General features: G+C 34.7%; 1 protein-coding gene across 1 annotated transcript in view; it reads left to right on the plus strand.

Annotated features, from left to right (window-relative positions):
* LOC150108222 (ubiquitin-conjugating enzyme E2-24 kDa-like) overlaps positions 1–25,080 on the plus strand; it is a 219,033-nt gene that overhangs the window by 174,905 nt on the left and 19,048 nt on the right. The window lies entirely within an intron of this gene.

A 25,080-nucleotide genomic window follows, 5' to 3' on the forward strand; every position in this document is an offset into this window, starting at 1 on the left:
TATCTATTTTATTTGAATTTATATGTTCATGTAAAAACAAAAAATATGATTTATTTTTAAAGTTTGGTTCTCTAGAGCAGTGCTTCCCAAACTTCTGGATGTCAGGGCCCCCTTTGCAAAAATTAAAATATTTCACGGCCCCCCTCGAAACAAAATCGTAATAGAGAGATATATTATTATAATATTTATTGTATTTATATTCGATACAAAACATACACAGCGAATATTGCAAAAATCAAATGCATATATTACATTTTTTGCCTCTTACCGTTTGGTTCTGAAGACGATGCGGGCTGTTCTGGTAAAATATGAAATACTGTCCTTTTTTTGAGTCTGTTTCTGCTTCTTCTGATTGTTCGCAGGAATTTTTTTCATTTTTTATCAGCCACTTATCCATCTCAGGGTTAAAATTTTTAACGTAGAATAGATCAAATAATATCACCACTTACCGATACTGGCACACCACAGACTGATAACATGAAATTAGTGAATATTACCTGAATAAGGGAATCCCCGGACCAGGAACATTTTTCTCTTTTGTGACTTTTCTCCCTTTACGGTAATTAAGCCTAACGCGAAACAGACAGCAAAAGCAGGTTATTAAAACGTGCAGATGATTGGTGCGGTATTAACAAAAGATCGCGCAACCAAAAGATAAAAGCATAGCTGACAATTGAGTTGAAATGCTAACTCTCTTCAAACGAATCTTCAAAGATACTCCATATGTGAAACTGCCATAGCATTCATTATATATATATATATATATATATATATGTTACTTAGTTTTAACACTTTTACGAATTTTATTGCTGCCTTGGGAAATCGAACTCACACACGTCTAATTAATAACAATAGTTTTTAGTTAGATACTGTGTTTGCCCATGCAACATATGGTTTTGTTTCAGTCTATACAGCATAGTTTCTGTATGAGGGGACATGTGATTCATTAATTAGTGTGTTTTTATCCCAGTTGTCTCTAATGGCACTATTTGTTGAGAAATATATTACACAGACTCCTCATAAGTTATTCACTGGCATAATAAAAGTACTTGTTTTTATTGCCTCTTCAGTATAGTGGCTGTTAGGGAGGGGTGTTGTTTAACACTGCAAGCGAGTTACTATCTCCCCACATGAAATTGTTTAAGCTTTTTTTCATGTGTGAAGTATATGCGAAACTTTTATTGGTAACAGAAAACTAGCTCGGATGACAGTGATAATATAAAACGAGTTTTGATATGTATATAAAGTCAATATCAACAGTCCCTGATTACGAATACGCGATGAAAGGGACAGGAAGATTTGGAGCTTCCCTGGAGAGCATTCGGAGTAAATAAAATTAACCACTGCTTTGAAATGAAACATATGAATAAGCAATATTGACTAATATTCGTTAAGCGCCGAAATACGCAGGAAGCAAAGTTTGTGAACCAACACCAATGTCTGAATTTTTCCATTAAAATATAAAAAATAACAAAAAAATATAATAAAAGTTAAATACGTTTCTTTTAAAATAAAAAAAAATCTACTTAGTCTTAAAACATTTTAAATTTGTTTTCATTATTTCACTGCCCCCCTCAACAAAACCTACTGCCCCCAAGGGGGCCGCTACCCACAGTTTGGGAAGCGCTGCTCTAGAGATGTCAGACGACACTGATCAATTTCAATTGATCCAGATGCAATATCAACGTTTTCTTGTTGTTTACAGCTACTTGTATTTGTTATGTTGCTCTCTTTTGTGCATTTTATAAATCCAATCTTTAACCAATGATCCACACGTAAGAATTTGAAAGCTAAAAAAATATATATATATATACTGTATTTACTCGAATACAATTCTAACTTTTCAACAGTTGAGTTGAAATGCTAATTCCCTTCAACCGAATTCCATAATATCTGAAACACATTCACTATATATTTCTTAGTTTTAACACGTTAACGAGAGGGGGGTGTCAAGCAAAACCATATGTTCCACCGGCAACATATGATTTTGCTTGTCTATAAATAATTTTCTGTTAGTGAGGGGATGTGATTCATTAGTTAGTGCCGTTTTATCCCGGTTGTCTCTAATTGCACTGTTTGTTGAAAAATATAATGACTCATTTAATTATGCATAGCCGAAAATTGCCACGTACCTTCTAACGACCTTTCGCGTATCCCCGGGGATACGCGTACCACACTTTGAGAAACACTGACTTAATAAGTTTGCCTACTAACGTTTTATATTTTTAACTTTCAAAATGATTAAATATTATCCTCATCACATGCCACTTTGTTGAGACGAGTATGCAAAAAGGTTGCTGATCCTTACCCCTGATACGTATACTAGCCCTAGAGCCCGCTGAAGTAAATAATCGTTCAATTATTATCATTTGGGTAGGGTATCCTCATGGAGTCTTAGGACAGGCTACAGATCCATGCAGTACATGTGAGTATATTCATAATTTGACATTCCCTTGCTAGCTATACTCAGCTTTCAAGAATATCTCGTTCTTTCCCCTCCTACCATACATTGAAAGATATCTCCAGTATCTGGCTTATCAGATCAAAAATATCGTATTAACTTATGTCTATATATCATTATCCTTCGTCTTATCAACTCTCTCTTAAACTGTTTTTAATTGAAAAAATATTTAGGATGTAAGTTAGGTTTGGGCACAGAACTTTTGGAAGTATCTGCTGTAGTGCATATTTCATAGAGAGCTATTAAAAGCGCTAAAAGATCATGATTGAAAATGCCTGTGTCAATAGAACTTAATTTGAGTATATGTGGGATTAAGTCATCTTCTATTTTCCAACCTTCATTAATAGAAACAGTCATGACATATGTACATGCTCTCTCAATCTTTTAACTTTCAGACAGCACGATTATATACTTACATACTGCTACAGCTATATGCCTGTGTGTATGTACATTTCGTACGTGCATGTTTTGTATATTTAAGAAGGTCAAGGTTTTTTGTTGATATTGATAAATGTAGACCTCTTTATTGCAATCCGTTTTTTAAATTGACAGTTTCTGCTCATGACTAGCAAACTGTTTCCTGAGAATCAAGGACGCCTGCCTACTACGGCAAAAAATAGATTAGAGATTCCCGATTTATTTTTTACTTTCACGCTTCAGAAACTCTATAGCTTATCCTTCCCACGGTCATATCCATCAGCTGATGTAATACGATTATACACGTGTGTTTTTGATATTCTCACCCATAAATGATTTTATGTAATAGGCTATGTGTCAGCACCCCAAACTTTGATTTAGCATTGATTTTTTTTATTTGATGACCCCCCCAATATGGGGGGGGGAACTACATTTTTGTAAACCTATAGTACATTAAGGATTTTTTCTATTTTTATTTACTGTTTACGTGGTCAGGAAACCTACTCCAGAGAACAAACATTGGAACGTGGCTCAAACCAAGCGATGAAATTCATATCCCACCTAAAATAATTATAAACTTATCCATGCCAGGATTTGAACTAACCTGCATTCGGGCTGTTGGTTGGAGAGCGGATCCGTTAACCACTCGGCGAACTAGGCCGGCAAATCATTGTTTTGCATTTAGACTGTTTCGTAACTTTCGGATTTCATAATCGTATAAATTGGAAGGTTATCATACACTGTTATCTTCCACCTTTGCTGATCATACGGATTGTTAATCGGCAATTTTTCGATTTGACATCCTTTCACTTATCGCGATTATTCATCATACCGATGTAATCACGTCCGATTTTTGCAGTGAATTAATGTTCTTTCTGAATATGGTGTGTTTTGTTAAGCAACTTTTAGCGATTATTATCAGTGTCAAATAAGGTGTCAGACTGGTATAATTGGTTCCAACGTCAGTTTTAATCAATTAAACCCGTTAATTATTTCTTATAAGGACTTTTTTTTAACGTGAATTCCACTTATTACCGACTTTACATAAAAAAAAAACAAAAAAAAAACAGTATAATTTTTTATGTGAATCCCGCCCATGAAAGGTTATAAACTTTTCATTGGTGAGATTCACATAACCCTTATCACAATGGTTATAAGAGTTCGATAATACCGGAACCTTGCACTTAGAGACCAAAACCTGTTACCTTTTTCAAGAATCGCAGACGTAGTCAGTTCATCTAGCACAAAACATTCACAAACATCGATGGGCACTGTGGGATTCGAACTCACAGCCTACTGACTGAAGAGCGGGTATTTGTCCATATACTGATCTGATGTCTGTAATTTTTCTTAATGAATTGCTTACTATATCACATTTTTTTAAAGACCACCTGTATTTCGAAATGCTTAACTTGCAGTTAACATTGCCTAGGTTGTCAGATAGGCTAGAGAGAAAGTTCGCATAGTAATTTAAGGTTTTATCTTTTCCATCGAGTTTTTTCTCTCTATGTATGTATGCAACGAACTCCTACAGTTTTTTGGTGATAATACAGTGCACTTCATAGTTTTTAACGTCGGAAACATAAGCAAAGTCTGGCGTAATCACCCTACCAGTTTCTTTAGTGCCCATTGTGAAATCATTCTTTATCGATAGTCTTTTTAAATCTTAGCCATAATAAAACCAGATCTTTTATTATTATTTATATATTTTATTTTTATTTGCAAAAAAATCAGTTATTGTTACCTCTGTTCGATACATTAATCTACATAGGAGTACTCTGGCTGGGTCAAGTGAATCTCTAGATTCACATGACTGTGTTACTAAGAGACTACAGTCGACTACTTACGCCACTGTTTCCTACTCTTATATTTGAGAAGTAAAAGATTTTCTGTGTCTGGTATGAAACTGCTCCGTACTGTTTGAGGCTCATTTAACACGAGGAAGACTATGTTTCACGTCTAGAGCTGTGTCCTGCGATTATTTAGTGACTAGATTCTAGTCTTAATCTACCAGTTGGACTAGGGTCTATAAGAATACTAATACAAAATAAAAGCCATCCATAGATACAGTCTTTACACCTCCAACAACTGAACATGTTTTGAAACAGATTTATTACAGTAGTGTTAACGATCGAAATCTGACATAATTTATAATCCTGCAGCACTACTGAAAGAGGTGCATGCAAAGAATCATTGCGGTCGCGCAAGTTGAAAGCCTCGACTGCTAATTACTATGATAAACATCGTATCTCCGACTTCTCGTTTATGGAGCCAGCCCTCATTCTTTTGTGTTCTCCGGTTAGGTTTCGTTGAAAGGCCAAGCTGAGCATGCGCTTAAATAATAACGATCGTCGTGCTAAGGTTCTTGAGACTCGCAGAGCTCATCCTGGGTTAACACTTATCATATTTGTCCGTAGTTAAATGTTTAATGATATGGAAATAAATAGTTATTTTTAACTAGAATTATATTCTGTTAATAGATGTTCTGTTTGTTATATTTAGCTTGGATTTAAACTATGAATCCAATAGTTTCGAGACTTTTTTTTCTCTTTTTTTTTTTAAGGATCCAAGACTAGTTACTTACATGGTAATTGAGTAACTTTGCACGCTAATTCAGCCGGACCAGTGAATTACCGACCAGTAGGTGGCACGAAAATAGCAGACAAACGTCTCGAGCAAACGTAGTTTGAGAGGCCCAGTTGACTTGCCAAAGGGAGCGTAACATTTATCCCCTGCTGTGCAAAAAGGGACCCAAGAGAAAAGTGGATCCTGCTCCACGAGGTAGTTTTTGTGTCTGGGGGAGGATACCTCAAAAGTTTTCCAGACGGGATATACCCTGAGGTTATCAGAGCTTTTTACGTTAACGCCAGTAGCTTGTCATTAGATCTTTTTCGAAGTTATCGGCTTGTTTTATTCATTGCGGAGGAAAGAAAATTTCCCAAGCTTTATTTTTGTTCTAGCTCGCCTCCTTTCACATCTCTTTGAATAGTGGACCTTTCTGGCAAGACAGCTTAAACCGAGATTAGTTATCTTCGAAGTGCTAATAATTGGAAAAAGTCAACATTATTGTAGTGCCAGTTATTCAAGGAGAGGATGCAGTTTTTCAATTATGAAGAAAACTAAAACGAGAATTTCGTTTATGGATCATCAGGCTGTATTTTTATTCCCTTCCATCCATCCGTGTCATAGTGGCAGAGTGATCACCGAAGTAACGGTTTTTAATTTTCTTTCATTCTTGAATTAAGTAGGAGAGGATGTCATACTCCTCAAACCCTGGCTTACATTCAGAATAGTATAAGTTTTCGAACTGTTCATTTTGTAGTAAATGAAGATAAATCTAATTCGGAAGCTAGTGCTCGAACCTTCTTGGTATCATATCTTACCAGAAAAAATTAATAAATAAAAACCAGGTGTCTTTTTCTGCTTATTGCAGTTTCCTAAATACTGAATGTTAAAGCAAGATGCAAGTTCATCGAGAATTTTTTTGCAGCTTGACATTGATTTCTTTCCATTGTTGCTCATTTACGGTTCCATGAGCAGTTTCCTCTATATTGCTTTAAAGGGATGAGATAATTTGTTGGACAACCACACACACAAAAAAAAAAAAAAAACTAATAATTTACTAACCTCAAAAGTGAATCGCTGTCTTGTACAAGGCCTTTTGAAAGGCCCGTCTGCATAATACAAGCTTTTTTCCCTCTTAAAAACTGATTTTTCATTCAGCAGAACAGATGACCAGTGAACACATAGTTAGTGACACGATATACTCTTCATAGTTTCAGTTGCTTCTACTGTACAGTAGAAGAAACTATTACTTTTCTAGAAAGTATTTCTATTATCGAAATATCTGCGAATTTTTGGTGTGTCACGTTTACGTAAAAGCTTAATAAGTAATAATAAATACCGTCGGAAATTTCACCGTTAGTATTTGTAAATATGTTCAAGTGATTGATGAAAACCCAGTATTAGAAAGTTGGTGATGGCTGGACAAAATGAAAGCTGCATAGCTCTAAGAGAGAAGAGACACCATTGCACTAAATAAATGAATAAGACTAAAAGAAGTCGAACATTCATTGATGAATGTTCGACTATTACGGTTATTTTTGTAATAAAAATGGAGGAATTGCTGTTCTCTGATTTCGTACGTGATTCTACCGTTTCTTTTTTCTTTTTTTTTATTTATTCATGAATTTACTTTTTAGCGTGTCATTCTAAACTATTGCTTATGCATTTCCCCTACTTCACAGAAATATTTGAAGTAAGTCTGCGAACGCAGAACATTTCAACAGTAAAAGAACATCCCTGAACCCTGTGTATGTCACTTTGCCAATTAACGACAAAACACACGCTGACGGCTTTGCCATGCAAGCAAGACCTATCGCTATCCTGGAAACACGGAAGCATTCAGTCGCACCTGTCTTAGTTATATTTATTTGCTTGCATGTATGGAAGTGAGAGTTAAAACAAATAATAATAAATAAAGAGAAATTCTCATGTTATAGTGGCATTTCTACTATAACGTCATTATCAATGTACGTCACTGGTTTTGGTTATAGCCTGTCAATTTTTTTCTTTTTTGCTTGATTTGTTAAAAGTGGGAAATTTTGCGGTTGTGGACCACAAAAGCAGGCGCACATCGCTTAGTTATTTTCCATATGGTATGTGTCGTCGCGACCTGTAGGAGATATTTTCATTAAATTTATCTTTATGAGGCATTCAGAATTCATTTAATACTTCCCGAAAGGCTTTCTCCGTGGATGATGTCATATGCTTTTCTATAATCTATACAGCTAACCCTCGTATAACGCTGATGTTCGGTTCCATAGAAATGCCGCGTTATATAAATCGCGTTATGCGAGACTCAGATCACATAGAAAAAGTAGAGTTAGGTTCCGAAATCGTTTTTTTTTTAAGATTATATAAACAATGACATATCCAACAAAAATTTTTTTTTATTTAATTCAGGTAATTCATGTAAGTTAAGAAAACATAAACTATGAAACAAAATACATAGTGTACACGTATAAAAATATAAATTCTACGTAAGCTTCATTGCATATAATGCATAAAATGCTTTAGGCAAAATAAAATAAAGCGCATAATTTAATTGTCATCACTCTTCAAAACTAACATTTCGTAGATGTTCTATATTTACGAGTGGTCGGACGTCGCCATCATTTCAAATCCCTTGGACATCATTAGTATAATTCTCATTGCATACTTCGGCTGGTTTAGTTATCAAGAAGTCAGTAATGCGACCTTGCTTACCACTATGCTACAATTTTTTTTATTAAGTTCATAATACGGAGCTAAACAAATATCCAGTTGTCTCGTGAATTTTCCGGAGCGCTCCATTGATAGATCATTATCCATAAAATAACTTTCTTGCCAAGTTCAATCCTTCTGCTAATTTCTTTAAACTGAATTCTTTAACGGATTCATCGCAATCAGAATCTTCGGCAGAACTTTCCTCATTTCGACGTCATCTATCAATTGAACCAGTTCCTCCTCATTTAAATCTATTTCCCCATCAATTAATTCACTAATTTCGTTTTCAACCATATCGCAAAAGCGCTCTAAGTGGCCATTACTATAAAAATAAACTTTTTACATAAAAAAGCATTACATATTGTATGTAACTCACCAAAAAATAAAGTGCTCAGCTTGAGATTAGCACAATTATGATTTTTAATGCGCTTTCCCGGGCAAAAACGAAGACAATTTTCAACAATAAGCACTTTATACGGTAAACAATTGACATACATGTGTGCTAAAGGGTATTTCCCCTAATATAAAAATTTTAACGAAGATAAAATTTGATTTTTAAGTCGTGCGTTGAAAAATATATGAAAAGATAAAGGGTTACTACAGTTTGTAGACCGCGTTATGCGAGGGTTACCTGTAATTAAAATATGTTAAGGCTGATTATATTGAAAAAATGTCAAATTTCTTTTTTTTTTTTTAGTATAATTCTTCCCATTCTGAGGATATTTTTTCGTTTTCCGATATTTAGATTTACCGGTTCATGTATTTTTGTAGTTATTCCATGTCATCATGTATTTCAGTTGTTCAGCTACTACTACAGCTTGGTGCTTTGTTGTTTCTGGATTGCTTTATACTTTCTTCTACTTCGGCTAGTGAAGGTAGTTTAGATATTTGTAGGCAATAGTTTATATGTTGTCTATTCGAAATTCTTAGCAGTAAAGAGTACTATCTGCTATTTTATCCGTAGCAGTTGGGTGTTTGTCGGTTGCTAATATTAATGTTGTGTTCCTATGTAATTGTTGCTGTTTGGTTTCTGATTTCACAAAACATTTTCTATCTGTTTTGTTGCCTTCTTGCCATTCTTTCTATCTTTGAGTAGCGTGAATATCAATTGGGTTAAGCGAATTGCTTCTTTTTCTTTTTACTGCCAAGTTCACATTCTTCATTAAACTCCCCCCCTCCCGCTGTATTTTACTCTGAATTCCAATTGAATTTTCTTCTGCTGCTTTTATTCTATCCTTGAATCCAGATGTATTTAGTATTTTTTATCCTTGTTCGGCTCATTATTTTTCAGTTTTTGTTTTAATCCAGTATCATATTTTCTTCTCTCCTCTGTTTTACCTAGTTTGTTAACATCGTATCTCAGCTGTTTCACATGTGCTGAAAAATTACTGTTACTGTTTATTTACATTTTTAATTGATGCTAAGAATAGCACGAATTAAAAAAATGATCGCTTTCACCCTCTGAACTATAAATATTCTAGATGCAAGGTCCATTTGTTTATTGATTATATGGTCTGTTTTGTTAAATGTATATTCACTAGAAGATTTCCATATTTTGTTTGTGTATTCTTCCATATAAACATGATTAAATTTCTAGATGCGGCCAAATTATTACTTTCCCCATTAATATTTGTTTCTTCGTTAAGGTTTTGGCTTCTAATGATTCTTTATATTTAATTTTCTTTTCTAATATTCGCATTGAAATTTCCTAATAGGATAATTATATCCTTTTGTGAAACTTCTCGAGAATTAGTTCGTTTTTCATCTTTTATTTTTTCTTCTGCGGCTTTTGTGGGTGCATGTACATTAAAAAAGAGTTTATCAATTTTGCCTGTAATCTTAGTTTGCTTATTCTTTCATTAAAAGCTTCAAATTCAATCACAGATGAACCGTAATTTTTTGTTCATAATGAAACCTGTTCCAAGTTCATGTTTATCTGTGTTGTTTCCATCATAAAGTAGTAAAAGATTGTCTTTCTTCAAATTACCTTCCCGTCTCTTCCATCTCATCTCTTGTATTGCTACTATACCCATTTCATTTAATTCGTGGTGAGTTCCTGAAAGGCTTCAGACTTCTCACGTTCCGTGATCCTATTTGGAATTTATTATTCCGAGGCTTGGGTCGATATCCATTTAAGTCCATTCGGTGAAGATTACTTGTTTCATGGCCAGTAGATATTTTACGAAATAGCTTGTCAATTCCCATGCTCGGGGATTGACAAGGATGCTCGGAGGATCGGGGTGGCTCTTCGTCTAACCCTCTCCCCTTTGACCTGTCCGGCTTGAATGGCCCAGCTGGTAGCAGTGCTGTCGTCCATATAGCTCGCAGGATTATTAGGGATATATTCCCCCACGTCAGGATGGAGAAACATCACTAACCACATTCTTGTAAGTAGGATATTTCGCTTACAATAAAGAGTACCCGTTGGTCTTTACAAGATATTAACGAAAAACTACTGCTATACCTTCACAAAATACAGTACACATTTTTGATATCTGTAATGGGCTTCGGATTACTATACTTTACGCACGCACAAAATCCAATTCCGAAAAATATTTTCATGATATAACAAAGGAATATATACATATGCACTCGTCATCGTATATAAAGCTGTACTCTGCATAACGTTTGACCACCAACTTGCTGTGGTGGTCAAACGTTATCAAAACGTATCGCCATCTCAAAGACTGACGTACCGATTTTCGGGTTTTTATTTGCGCAGAAACGTGCGCACACTTATAAGGTACATGCGTTACATTTTGCTAACGTAATTAAGATTACATTCATGACCAGCTACACGAAAGAAGGGTTGAGAACTTTTTTTTTACAAAGAACCGTAGCGATAGAAAAAAAAAAAAAAAAATCTGAGAGCTACAAACATTACCTTGCTCCTCAGCTCGTATATATTTAGATTCGATGAATCTATTTCGTATAAAAACATTTTCACATGCCACTTGGCCAAGCATAAAGATATATTATGCTCCGCGTTTTTGCATAGTGTTTGGTATTTTACCTTTGTTGCTTTATGATCTTAATGTGGGAAACATGTAACATTATTGAAAATAAGGGAAGATTTATCTTTTATGTAAAAATAATCAAAAGCTTGACAGTATTTATTTATTTTTAGCTCATGCTATTAATTCAACGCGCTGAATTGAACGTTGCTTTCCATCTTCTGTTGTTATAGAACGTTTGAAATAATGCCTGGTAATTAAAAAAAAAAAAGGTTAAGTTAAAAATTTCAGACCAAGGCGTCAACAAAAAAGATAACATGTTTGATGTACTGCACAATATATATATATATATATATATATATATATATATATATATATATATATATATATATATATATATATATATATATATATATACACATATCTGGTGAATGGATACAATTTCTGACTTTCTGCGTCCTTTAGGTTGAGCGTATCCTTTCTTTAAGCATTCAACTTTAAGATTCTAGCGAGGTATTGCTTTCTAAGGATGAAATAGTAAAATGTTAGTAGGTTGGGTTTCGTTTAGCCTCTTTTGTGCGGAAAGTAAGCATTTTTCTTTGTTGTGGAGATGAACTGGTAACCGTTTTGTGGCCCTGAAAGTATTATCAAGCCAAGAAATACTAATACTTCCCAATAAACTTTCCTATTGAAGTCTAAGTGTTTTGAGATTCAACAGCCAACCGAGAGAGAGAGACGCAAGGTACTTTTGCGTTACTGACTTATAGATATGTGTTGTTAAAAGTAATGACCATAAATCAACATAACTGCATTAGGTTAGATAAGTATGACATTAATAGAAATGTAATGTATGCACCTTTTAGATTTTAAGCTTTATAACTTAATCATTGATATTTTCATCACGCGAATTTCTAACGAGGCGTAAAACTAATTACTCCCACGTACGCCTAGAAACTGTTCGGTTTTCCTCAGAGATACGTATTATACATACATAAAACATACTTTGTATTAATTTTCGCTCGTATAACTGAGAGAGCCGAACTCTGTTTTGGTGAAACCCACCTAGAGTTTTATTCCTAATAATAAATTAATTTGCTTTTCATTTTTAAATTTCTTTAATTCATCCTTAAGTCGTAGAACGTGAAATATGAATTTCGACAAGCTCATTTTTGTATCTCTGTTTCTCTCGATAATCAAGAAATATGTGGAAATGAACAGTGCTTGTAAAATGTGGTCAAGTTCTCGTTTATATGAAAATAAGCTTTTCGGCATTTTTCCATTCAGAAATTGATAAGCCAAAAAAGCTTAGAGCATTTCTAAGATAGGCTAACCTTCCATAGTGTCCTCATAGCAAGTAGGAAACCGATAAATTTTGTTTGAACCATTCTGTGAAAATTGTTATATTGTATCTGGATCTAGTTTTGCCCCATGAGAGTTGTGGCGATTCTACCATGAAAGTTTTTTATGATAATAACTTGGTTATCTTTCCATGTTAGCGTGTGATTTCAACAAATTCCCCATTTACTACAATCTTTAAAAAAGAATTAATGAACATAATGAAGTTGACACATCTGAAAATTTTTTCTTAGGTACTTTATGAACCGTTACGCGATATTCTACTTTCTGTGGTTGTCTGTGTTGATTTCTTAAGACTTGTTCGAACATGAAAAGCAACATTTTCTTCTGGATTTGATGTAGGTGGTCTTCCTGATCACTTGAAGCTGTGGAATAGTCAACTATTCCACTTTTGCAGTGGAATAGCTGATTATTATACTACACTACAGTGTTGCCTGCTAAGGTTGATCGATTGGTAGTCTCTGCTACTAATTGCTCCCGCAAAAAAAGTTAAGCAAGTCTGAGCGCGGTTAGTAGTTGGAAGGGGAACAATCGTTCGATGCTGTTGACACTACTGAGGACTGGCCATTTTCACAGGGTTAACTTTGGCCTGTAAACTGACGCATGTCAGACCTCTGTGCCCTCGGGACACGTGGGGATATGACATTGACACTACAGTGTTACGATTTTTGTTCGTTTTTTTACCCCTCCCCCTGCTATCATCGTCTAATAAGAATAATTAATTTTGTAGAAAATGCGCTCCGAACAGTAACTGTCTTATATAATAATACCGTACATAAAATTCGGATACCCATGTACTGAATTGACTAAGTGAATACTAGCTCTCTGAGAGACCGTTGGTGTGATCTGTACACACAACTTTATTTCGAAGGAAAAAAGAGAAAAAAAACATTACCAAAAATAACGAGCCTTCTTATAATTGCTACCCGGTTGTCCAAATGGATAGTGCCTCTGCTTTGCTGTGCTAGCAAAGTATGTAAGACGCCTACTCTGAGGTTGTCATTTAATAATGATGTATATCATTAACGGCGTATTCGTCAGGTTTCCTTAAAAATTTTGATTTATACCATAAGTGCAGAATCGGATGTTTTTGTGTGTATCAAAAAAATACTTGACAAACGATCGCATCATTTACATTGCAAAAGTATATAAATGTATTATTGTTTTTTTTTTCTTATTTTTAATATGAAATCCACAGGTGAAAAATTGCAAATCCTGTAGCACATTCGCGCCTTGTGTAGGGAAGAGATTAAGGGGAAAAGAAGACATTTCTGGCCATGTTTCTTGAATTGCTGAAGGTTATAGCCTTTAGGAAAGACTTCCTTAGAGCTGTTGCAAAGGGCAGAGAATGAAATAGAATGGAAGGGAAGTGGGTTCAGTAGTTGTGAAGCTCGACAGTAAATGGATGTTGACCAGCAGCTTCTTGTCCTTTCAATCTTGGTTGAAAATGGAGGAACGATTGTGGCTCGTTCAGCAGAACATTGTCCTTGACAGTACTTTCAGAAGCATGAGGTACAAACAGAATGTCTGTGAGAAAGTGGAATAAATGTGTTAGAGGAAGGGTCGTTAGTTAATCGAATTCCCCTTTTCATCCAGCATTCTTAGCGAAGCGTTTTTGATGCAGTACCCCAGGTGAGTGAGCAGAATTTCAAGATTGGATAGATTTAGGATTTAAGCAGTGTATCATCCAGTTGTGCGAGGGCTTGAGCAGGTAAAGCCCATCTTTCAAAATGCCAGGTTTCTTTTAAATGTAAAATAAAGCAATCCGTCCCAGTATAATATTTTCGCAATGTTCTCACACAATTCGGTATACGAAAATGCGTGATAAATCATTCTGTAATTCTACAAAATAATGAAAGTTTCTGCTTTCTGGGTTCTTTCGATAAAACGAGTCTTTTAGTTCAAATAATATGCGTTTTGTGCAGAAAACAGTAGTAATTAGTCGTGAAGAGATTGGATGATGTGCTCCCAAGGCGCGACTGATTTTGTTGAACTGTTTTTTTTTTTTTTCCAAGTCGGAGTTTTTTACTTCACTGTGCATGACTTAATGTTTCTAGAGCAAGAATTGTAATGCTATTAGTGTTCCCCCCCCCAAACTTTTTTTAACCCCTTAGCAAAAAAAAAAGTTGAATGAAACACTGAAAACTTAAAGAAACAAGTTTCTGACCGTATCGACAAATATCAGGCTCTTATCATGATTACAACAGTAAATTATTAACCAATTCAAGCCAGTCCTGCATTTCCGATTTCAGATAAAGATTTCAAATTTAAATCTCGATTAGATTTAAATTTGAAATCTTTATCGGAAATCTTGATCAATTTTATAAATCATTTTGAGTATGCAAATGAACACCGCTTATTAGCAAGTTCAACGACGAATCCAATGCATCAACAGACCTGCGAGAAGAATCGACATTTTCACTCGTAAATTGCACAGACGGTTAACGAACAACTTCCAATAATCGAATGAACAAACTAGGGCGATTTTCTGATCAAATACTTCATAGTTAAAGTGACCTTATTGTTAACACACAAGGGAGAACCCCATTTGCGCAGCTTAAAAGTTATGGTGCAGTTGAGATGAGAAATACCGACTCCGTAATCCGTGTCAACCACGGCTGTTGCCTGTCTAATGTAAAATCCATTGCCCTAATAAGTTTACATTTTAAATCTAATAATGCAAGACTGGAAGAGGAATGGTTCTCTACTGCTTCAAAAGAGAAGAATGAATATATCTAAAATCTATTCAGTTAAATTCACCACGTTAGTGTTGGCAAATTGTAGTTCCCAAGAAAGCGATTATGGGAAAAGCGGTAGCTATTCTTGTCAAATGAAGGGTACAGGGGGAAAAACAACTTCAGTCCAATTTTTGTGAATTCAACCTAATGCTGCCATCTGTTGGGGATTAAAGGAAGGTTTCATCTCATAAATACGACTTTCTGTATAAACAACCTCAGTGCAGACAAATGAACGGAGAATATTTCTTAAACTTGGGAAGAACACCCTCAGTCCGAGCGGTTGTATAGAAAAAACTTCGGTCCAATCACATCAACTATTATCACTATTGCATCAGCCATTATTTTGTTATCAGTGGTTTGTTGAATCACTACTAGTTTTGATTATAGTTTTACTGTTTTGGTTTTACGAGTATTTTAATTGTTTTTTAATAATAAAAAGTAGTGTGAAACTGATAAGTGATTATTCTAATAGTTCTAATGAAAGTGAAGCTGATACTAAAGAAAAACTCACAAAGAAACGAAAAAAGACAGGTAGGACTAGAAATGTAATGAAAATTCTTCGCGCAACAACGCACGAAGTTGGTCCTGACTGTTTATGCAAAAGGTATCGTTGTTTCGAAACTATTCCTGATGCCGAACGAAAAAGAATTATTCGTGATTTTAACTTATTAGGGAACTATAATGACCAAAACTCTTATTTAAGTAGAAAGCGTCCTAGAAAAGGAGTTGATGCGAGGGTGAACACGGCTTCATTTGCTTTTCGTGTCAGATTACTGCAAGGCGGCGATGAGGGAATAGCGAAGATGTCAGAATTTGCCGTAAAGCATTTATTTCTTTGCATGGTATATCTGAAGAACGAGTGAAAAGGATTAAAAACTGTTTGATAAATACTGGTCAGTCACCTAAAGATGGGCGTGATAAACACCTAAACAGACCCCACAAAATTTCAGAAGAGACTAAGAACAAAGTTAAAAGTTTTATTAAAAGCGATGACGACAACGTTGATGACCATCCAATAGATGATTGAAATAAATGATTACTTTAAAACTACAATATTTTAACTACTTAAATTTTTATTACTTTTTACCATATTTCATTTTTTGTGTATTATTGCTTACTTAATAAAGAAGCACTTACCAACCTTTGTTAGTATAATAATTCCCTTAGTACCTATCATCTTTAAAACAGGGGATACGATCTGATCATTATTTATAAATTAAATAATTAATTAATTAAAAATCAGATATTACCAATCCGATTAATAAAAAAATGTGCATAAGAACCATTTTTTTTATATAGGATTTACCGGGGAAAAACCACTTCAGTCCGGCCATTTCGACAAAAAGGCCATTAGTTGCCATTTGTTTTTTTAATTTAAGTACTATTTAAATTAATTATGCTTAATATACATGAATGTACCATATCTGTTATTTTTTTATTTTGTTATGCTATGTTTACTTGCATTTTGACAACAAGGAAAATTTAATTAAGTTTTTTTCGGAAGTCAATATCGTGGACTGAAGTTGTTTTTCCCCTGCATCCTTCAAATGCATTCGACTCTCTAGAAAGCAAATGGATGGCATTAAAAATCAGTTTCTGCAATGAGCAGAAAGACTGGTTGGATTAGCTAGATAAAAAGGAGGATTTCAACATGCGGGAAGCATGTTGAAATCCTCCTGTTTAATTTGATATCGACCAAGAAATGTCGATCGAATACATTAAAATAGAGTAGTATTCAGTTTGGGTTTTTCTGTTTGTTGGATTGGAAGTTGGGTGACGATAGTAACTGATTCTGATGCAACGCGTTATAAGCTTTTATTAAAAGCTTTAATTTGTGTGACTAACTTCCAAAATAGCTTAATAAGTATTGCATAATGTTTCCATGGTAACATTAAGAGCTCAGTGGGGGGGGGGGAGAAAAGGTGCTAGTTCCAAATTTCAAATGTTTTCTACTTGTGAAAAAAAAAATTCTAAGTAGGTGATATTTTGAGCGTCCTACTCGCAGCTGAAGTTGCTTGGGATATTTGTGGTATCGCAAAGAAAAGAACCATATTTTTGTAATGCTCTCGGCAAATACTGTTTAAATTTAGTATTGTAAATAGTCGAATATCATTCCACTGTAGATATAACAAATGATTCAAAAGAATGGTGCTCAGAAAAATACATGCCACACATTTGTTTTGTTCGCTTCAAAATGGAATTGTATTAATAAGAGTCCTCCTCCCCTTCATTCTCTTGCGTTCTTATGTTTGTTTTTTTATATCAAGCCGGCCACATGTCTTGAGACAAGAGAAAATAAAATATGTGAAATATTGTAAAGGATTACTTTTTCAGTCTCCACGAGAAAATCTCATCAATTCCTTGCTGGCCACACTCTTACGCAAACTTTCAGGGAGAATCCCCCCCCCCCCACTATGTATTGAAATACCTCCCATGCATCTATCTTATAAAATCCATTCACTAACCAGAGCTTGCTTTAAGTCGATTGGATCCACTCAGGCGTCGCGCTGTGTGATTAAAAAATTCAAATTGTGATAAGATTTTGCAGAATAACAACCAAAAAAAAATTTTTTTTTTTGCTTTTCTTTTGTAAAAGTCTAATCAATAAATGTATTAAATATTATTTATTCAATTTTGATATTGTTTAATAGCATGTATCTCCTATACCTAATTATTTGCTACGCCAACCAACTGTCTTCTTAACTTAAATACTCTATTCTTCGCCCGTTTACCAAACTCTGAAATCGACAGTTTAGAATCGATTATAACTCAGTCATGTAAGGTCAAGTCTCTTCCGAAACGAGCCATCAAAGCGATGCATCAGTAACTTGTAAACGAATAAATGAATGTACACAGGATTAATTTAAGGCTGTATGTTCTGAAAACATTATTGCTGTTGGATATAAATGGATAATGTTAAAAAAAATCCAGGGAAATGAATTTGAATTTGAAGCATTTGAAGCAATTGCTGTAATGAGAAATCATAAAATGACGCAAGTCCTTTGCAATAAAGATACTGAAAAAGAGATGTGCAATGGAAAGGCCTCTAAACAGCACTGATTAATAAATAAAATGAAGATATTCGGGAGTAGAAATCAGTTTCCAAAAGTAAAAATTCTATTATCTTTGTATACGAGAACTGTGTGTGATCGTGAGTTAGTGCTTAGAAAAGTTTAAAAATCTGTTTAAAAAAATGCTTGAATTCGAATTCGGGAGCAAATTATACTTTCCCTAACCAGGGGAGAGAATAAAACTGAGTGTTAGTTTTTGCTGTTGTTTTACTTGAATTCAAATGAGGGGGGGGGGATTGTAGAATTACGTTGTGAATCCCCCACTGACCTTTGAGTAATACCGTAACCACAAACAGCAAGAACCAATACTACTCATTATTAAAAATAATGATTGCAACCAAACCTCCTGTCTTCTCTGTGCTTGGCTCGCTTTTTTTTTTTTTATTTGACATACGAGATCATAATTATTAGTTGAGGTGTAGATTACTTTGATTTATCAAAAAGTAAAAACTCTTTTTTAGAAGAAATCGTTACGATGTAATTAATCGATTTTCGTTTTGTTATAAAATGACTGCAATATCCCGAAAGCTTTTAGGTCAAGCCAATATAGTTAAAACTGCAGTTATATTATGTTGCAGTAGAACCAGGTTATCGGAAGATGTAATCATATATATCGAAAGGCAATTAACTAATTGACGTGATTTAGAGTTAAATCTGAACTAGCTATTTTGGGAAGGGTGGTGTGACCTTGAATGTAGTACTAATTTGAAGGTTGAGCATACAGTAAAGGAAATGGCGAGGCCACAAAGCTGAGACGTGAGGACGGGACCATATATCAAGCATTGCTTCTTTCAACGTTTAAGTGATGTTTAGCCTTTCTTATATAAGGATTCGTTGATGTAATTCCCGTTGTAAGAGGGAGTAAACAGCTCTTTTAAATTACTTTTCTTCCACCGTGTTATTGTGTGAATATTTACCTTTTTTAGTTTATAATTTGAACTGTTAGAAATAAAATAAAGAAATTGCATATTATTATTATTAGTAGTAGTAGATTCTCTTGGAGTCGACTCGTCGTTCTTTTCATCAAAGTCTCTTCATTCCTTAGAAATTTTGTATGACAGCATCTGAGCACAGTAGTCCTTGATGTAGTGTAATCAGTTTTTTTTTTTTTTTTTATAGTGGAACTACTGCCATGTTATCTTTGCTGATCAATGTATTGCAATTATTTTCTAAGTTGTCTTTATCACAGTTTGCGATATATCATTTGAATTTCAAATTTCTATCCATTATCACCCCAATGTATTACTCGAACTAATTGTAGCGGAAGTTTTCCAGTGGAAAACTTCTGCTACAATTAATTATACGAAATTAATAATACGAAAAATTCCAGTGGAAGTTTATCACAAATACCTAATATCATCATTAATTCTCCACTCACATCCTAAGTAATATGCTGTTCGAGCTTATTTAGTGTAAAATTGTCACTTTTGATCGTCGGCAGGGGATGCATTACTCTGATCTATGTAGATAAAGGTTTTTTTATCATTCGGACCAGTTATTACTTCGTAGGCTGTGATCTCGACTATTCTCTTTCTCGTTATTTTCTCTTTAGAAATTTTTTTTTTCCACTTCTGTTTTTAAGGATCACCTTAAAATCAACAAAGTACTTAAAATCCACGCACGTTATGATCTAACCGCTGCATCTTTTTTTTTTTTTTTAATTGTGATATAGGTTCGTACATTTTGAGTATTTCTTTATAAAAAGTTCGGTTTTATTCTCTCCGAAAGCATACATTTTGAGTATTTCTTTATAAAAAGTTCGGTTTTATTCTCTCCGAAAACATACCATCACTTGCTTTCGCCCTGTTACCGAAATAAAGTACCTTATACATAGTTCTTCCAGTAGAAAATCGTGTGAAACAGGAAGGTCTTACTATCTCAGCCGGTTCTAAGCAAAAACTTGTCTTTTGGCCGGGCAAATTGTGTGGGACCTCACAATTTCCTTGAGGGGAGGGATGGTGGCTGAAGGAATGTGTTAAATCACCTACGTGCTCATATTGGTTTAGTTATTAGTCATGCCAAGGGAAGACGAAATAATTTTTGTAATGTTGAGTGAAATGAACTTTTTCTGGCTCTTATTTCTTATTGGTACCTTTCATTTCTCTGCGTGACTGCCATGTATGGCAGGTCAGAAGAGCTCTTGCTGTCGTGGCTATACTGCTAGCTTATATAAAGTCATCTGGTTAGGAATAAAATATCACGCTTAACAACGTAATGTTGTTAGACACGATTAATACAACTGCTTTTCAGAATACCGTACATAATACCTTTTTTTAAACTGACACGTTTAGATGTTAAGATATATCTGAAACGATGTTTTTACGTCACAGAGAAGGCGAAATATTTAATCTTTTCAAATTCTGATTTTTTTTTTTTTTTTTTTTTTTTTTTTTTTTAAATCAGAATCGGTGTCCATGTATTTTGGAAATCGTAAATCATTTTAAATAGTTTGAATATGGTAGTGTGGCTATTATTATCTGTAATTAAATTTACTTGCATATTTTAAAGTCGGAAAATGATCATATTTTTCTACTTTAAGTCGTTTATGACCAGTGGTGAGCTGTAAGGGGGCTCGCGCGAGCCCTTCGTTAAATTTTTCTCAAATTTGCGAGCCCCTTGTTCTTCTTGTTTAATAATCTTGTTGAACTAGAAAATACCACCGTGGAATGTATACATGCTACTTTAAAATTCATAAAAGTTATGAATTTATGAACGTGGAATGCTACTTTAAATTCATATGGATTTTCTGATAACTATATAGAAAATCATTTCATTGCATTTTGTTCTGATGGAGCTAGTGTAATGTTAGGAAATAAATCAGGTGTTTCAATCAAACTTCTACAAAAATTTCCCAACGTTGTGATTTGGCATTGCGCTCATAGTTTACGCTTAGCATTAGACGATTCGATAAAAAAAATATTAAAGAAACAAATCATTTTGAAATATTTATGGATAAATATTTCCAAACCAAAAATCCCCCCCCCCCGATTCTCAGATACCTCTACAGGTCACATTATCCAAATTCTAGTTCCTTCATATGATTTCGACCAAATTGGGATACTTCTTTATGTTTAAGATCTCGTAAAGGAAGGAAGAGAAATTAAATGCTCTTCAGGTCGCAGCCTACATTCTATTTCCTGTTCTCCTAGACTGATTTATCTGATTGTAATTTCATCATGATCAGTTGCATCAGTCTTGGGACTGGTAGCTCAGCAGCAATTTCCTCCATTCCACTCTGTCATTGGCTTTCTTCTTAACCTCCCGGTAACTCCTCAAACTCGTGCTGTCTTTGACTTGGTCAAGAAAGCTTTTGCCTCTTCTTCTTTCCCCCTTTATTTTGCCTTCAGTTATTCTTTTCACAAGACCATCATGTCGAAGTATATGTCCAAACCATCTATCCCTTCTAATTTTGATTGATTTAATTAGAGTTCTTGTTTCGTTTATCTCTCTCAGGACTTGTTGGTTTGATTTTTTTTTTCTGTCCATTTTATTTTGTTCATGCGGCGCCAGCACCATATTTCAAAAGCCTCCAATCTTCTTACATCTTCTCTGCCTAGAATCCAGATTTCACATCCATACAGTGCAATGCTCCATATCAATGTCTTTACTAATTTTTTTTTCAATTGTAGGTTGAGGTGTCCTGTTAAAATGCTTTTCATCTTAGAGAATTGGGCTTTTGCGTTGTTTATTCTTGATCGTATGTCCTCTTGTTCTGCCATCTAATTTAGAAGTACAGTAAACTCTCGATTATACGGACTTCGGATTTAACGGACAAAATTTCCGGTCCTTATGTCCCATGTGAAAATTAACACCCTGTTAATTTTAAAATGCTTTTAACCAAGATTTGCTTATAATTAAATTAATAGGTTATTTTTTGTTATTAATTTCCTGTTATTAAAAGCTTATTTTCGGAAAAATGTTTATTTATTTCGATATAGATCGCAGACTTGTTTTTTAGTCTCGTAACCACGGTGAGATTATAAGCAATAATACACATAGAAAACTTTTCTGTGAAATTAAACTTTTCATAGATACAGTACTTAATTTTAATTACATAAGTAAAAATATGTAAATTAGCTGAATTGTCAATTTTTTAACATACGCATTCGGAAAATCTACTTTATTATATAACCGACACCCCCCTAGCCCGCTATATGAGGTTTTACTGTATTTTAATTGAATTCCCTCTGAAATTCAAGAAATACCAAACCAGTAGCAACACTACGACCACAAATTATTAAAAATAAAGGAAGTGTAGGAGTGGCTACGTAGTTCCAACTAACCTCTTACTTTTTTTTAGTTCTTGGCTCACTTTTTTTTTTTTTTAATTACACACACAAGATAATATCAGCCACATAAAGAGCGTGTCAAGTTTAAAGGATGGACTGAAGTAACTTGTAGCTACACCGAGACAAAGGCACGGCTCTTCTCTCCTATCTAAGTTGTCCCTCATCGATGCTCGCAGCTACTATTCAGCCAAGCTGAAAGTTTATTTTTTCACTTGGTTAGAGTATGATAAAATTAGTTTAATCCTTTATCCAAGTGTGAGCAAACAAAGTTTGCGCCTGAAGTATCTTCAGGACTAGGGTAAAGTGATACAACACATTAGACATATCCGCAAGGAGATGTGTTTTGCATTATAGGAGATGCTGAGTTAGGAGTGTTGGTAGCTTTCTCCACCTTTGCAACGAGTTGCCCTGGTGTTGTATCACTTTACCCTAGTCCTGAAGATACTTCAGGCGCAAACTTTGTTTGCTCACACTTGGATAAAGGATTAAACTAATTTTATCATATTCAGCCAAGCCTTCGTCTGCCATGTTCTCCGTTGCCGCTGCTTAATCGTGTTAAAATAAAAACGGTGTAAATTTATTTAATGTTTAATTGCTTATTATAGTAAGAGATAACTGTAAGTGGTTCGAGGATAACCACTGGCTATCCAAATTGATTCTAATTTGCACTTAGTTGACCTGTTTAGGACAAGCGTTCGCAATATGCGCCTATTAAGTCATCTTAGCACGCGTCTCATACTCGGCGGTATTGTAATTGCTACACCGCAAAAACTCCCAATCAGCATGTATCTTAAGGGATCGATCAAAAGCTTGGTCATATCATCCTATTAAGAAAAGACTACTTCTTTCTGTCGTTTGAGCACAAACATTAACGTAGCGAGTTGAACGATTTTATATTTGAATTGCCAAAGGGAAGCAAACACGAAAAATAAACATACGCATTGCTCTGTTTGGAAGCCGGCAGTAACTGATGATGGAACCGAAAGTTTGCAATTATTTTCTGATGACAAATACGTAATGATAATCTGCAAACTTTGCTATTGAACATTTCTTTAGAACTTCGTGCAGCTGTGTATAACACAGAACCGCCAGGAGAGGGGGAGGGGTAAGCTATTATCTCATTTTCCGACGTTTCCCCTTCAACCGATGAACTCGGCCGCAGAACTTGTGTACCTTGAATGGTAAGGAATGAACACACCTGACAAGAACTGTCAGGTGTGTTCACGGCAGATTCCTTTTTCGGAAAGAAGATTACTGATGCTCAAAGATGGTTGGTATTAAAAGACCGACGAAGGATTTGAAAACGATGTGTCAGTATCGTAAATATGCCGTTCGAGTTTATTTAGTGTAAAATTGTCACTTTTGATCGCCGGCAGGGGATGCATTACTCTGATCTATGTAGATAAAGGTGTTTTTTTTTTTTATCATTCGGACCCGTTATTACTTCGTAGGCTGTGATCTCGCCTATTCTCTTCCTCATTATTTTCTCGAGTCGACTTTTACATTGTTCATAAAAAGTAACACAAAATACATAAACAGTTAACTCAAGTGATTTTTTGCGAAAAAATTAGTTCGAAGTTCAGTTCTTCATTTATTTGCTTTATTACAGTCTCAATGTTTCATTACCATAAGGACAGTTTTTGGGTCTCCGAACAGCAACTTTCTAGACTCCCTTAAGCGTTTTTATTGGACTCGTTGAGCTGTCGTCTCCTCTACCCTTCTCCCACATTGCGGGATTTTGCGTCGAGGTAATTATGCCACCCGCCTTGGTTTACCAGTCTCATCTGAGCTGTCAGCAAGTAATTAAGTATGCTTTCCATTGGGCGATAATAATTGTTAATATTTCTAGTATTTATTTTTTTTTTACGATATTTAAATTTCCCCCCTCTTCCTTCTTTCAATTCTACTGACCTTGTTTAAAAGTTTAATAATAAAAGTAGCATTAGCTACTTTTATTATTAAACTATTTAAGAACTAAAATGAGTAAAAACAATTGATTGCTACCAAACGACTGTATGAGGTGATTTTTCTTTGTGCTCTTATTTAGAATGTCATTGCCTACCAAAGAATCCCGCCATTGGCATGAAAGTACAATGAACGAGAAATTGCCGCAAGGTGTAAAAACTTTATTTTTTCCCCAGATAGCTTGTCTAATTTTGTGTCTAGAATATAATAAAATTTAATTTATTATACTCTTCCTGATCTAGTCCTCACCTCGGAAGTCCAACCCTAATCTTAGACTCACTTCGCTAATCTGTTTCCTTTTATACTAGTCCTCTGCTCTTTTCACGACTTGTGTGATAAGGTCTCTTCGTTTCTGTTACGTAACTGATGTCCACTTTGTCCTAGTTGTCAGCCCTCTGTAGCTCGTTCGGTTTATTTTTTTTTGTACAGAAAATGTAAACATATAAAATATAGCATTTAAACATACAGAAAAGCGAGGGATAAAATCTTTTGTATGTTTAAGAATTACAATGTTCATGTTGTAAGTGAAGCAATCACAACGGACGAACCGCTTTTCTGATC

This window comes from Typopeltis vanoorti, chromosome 3, assembly GCF_054136105.1.
Source record: "Typopeltis vanoorti isolate ZY-2024b chromosome 3, IOZ_Tvanoo_1.0, whole genome shotgun sequence".
Lineage (NCBI taxonomy): Eukaryota > Metazoa > Arthropoda > Arachnida > Uropygi > Thelyphonidae > Typopeltis > Typopeltis vanoorti.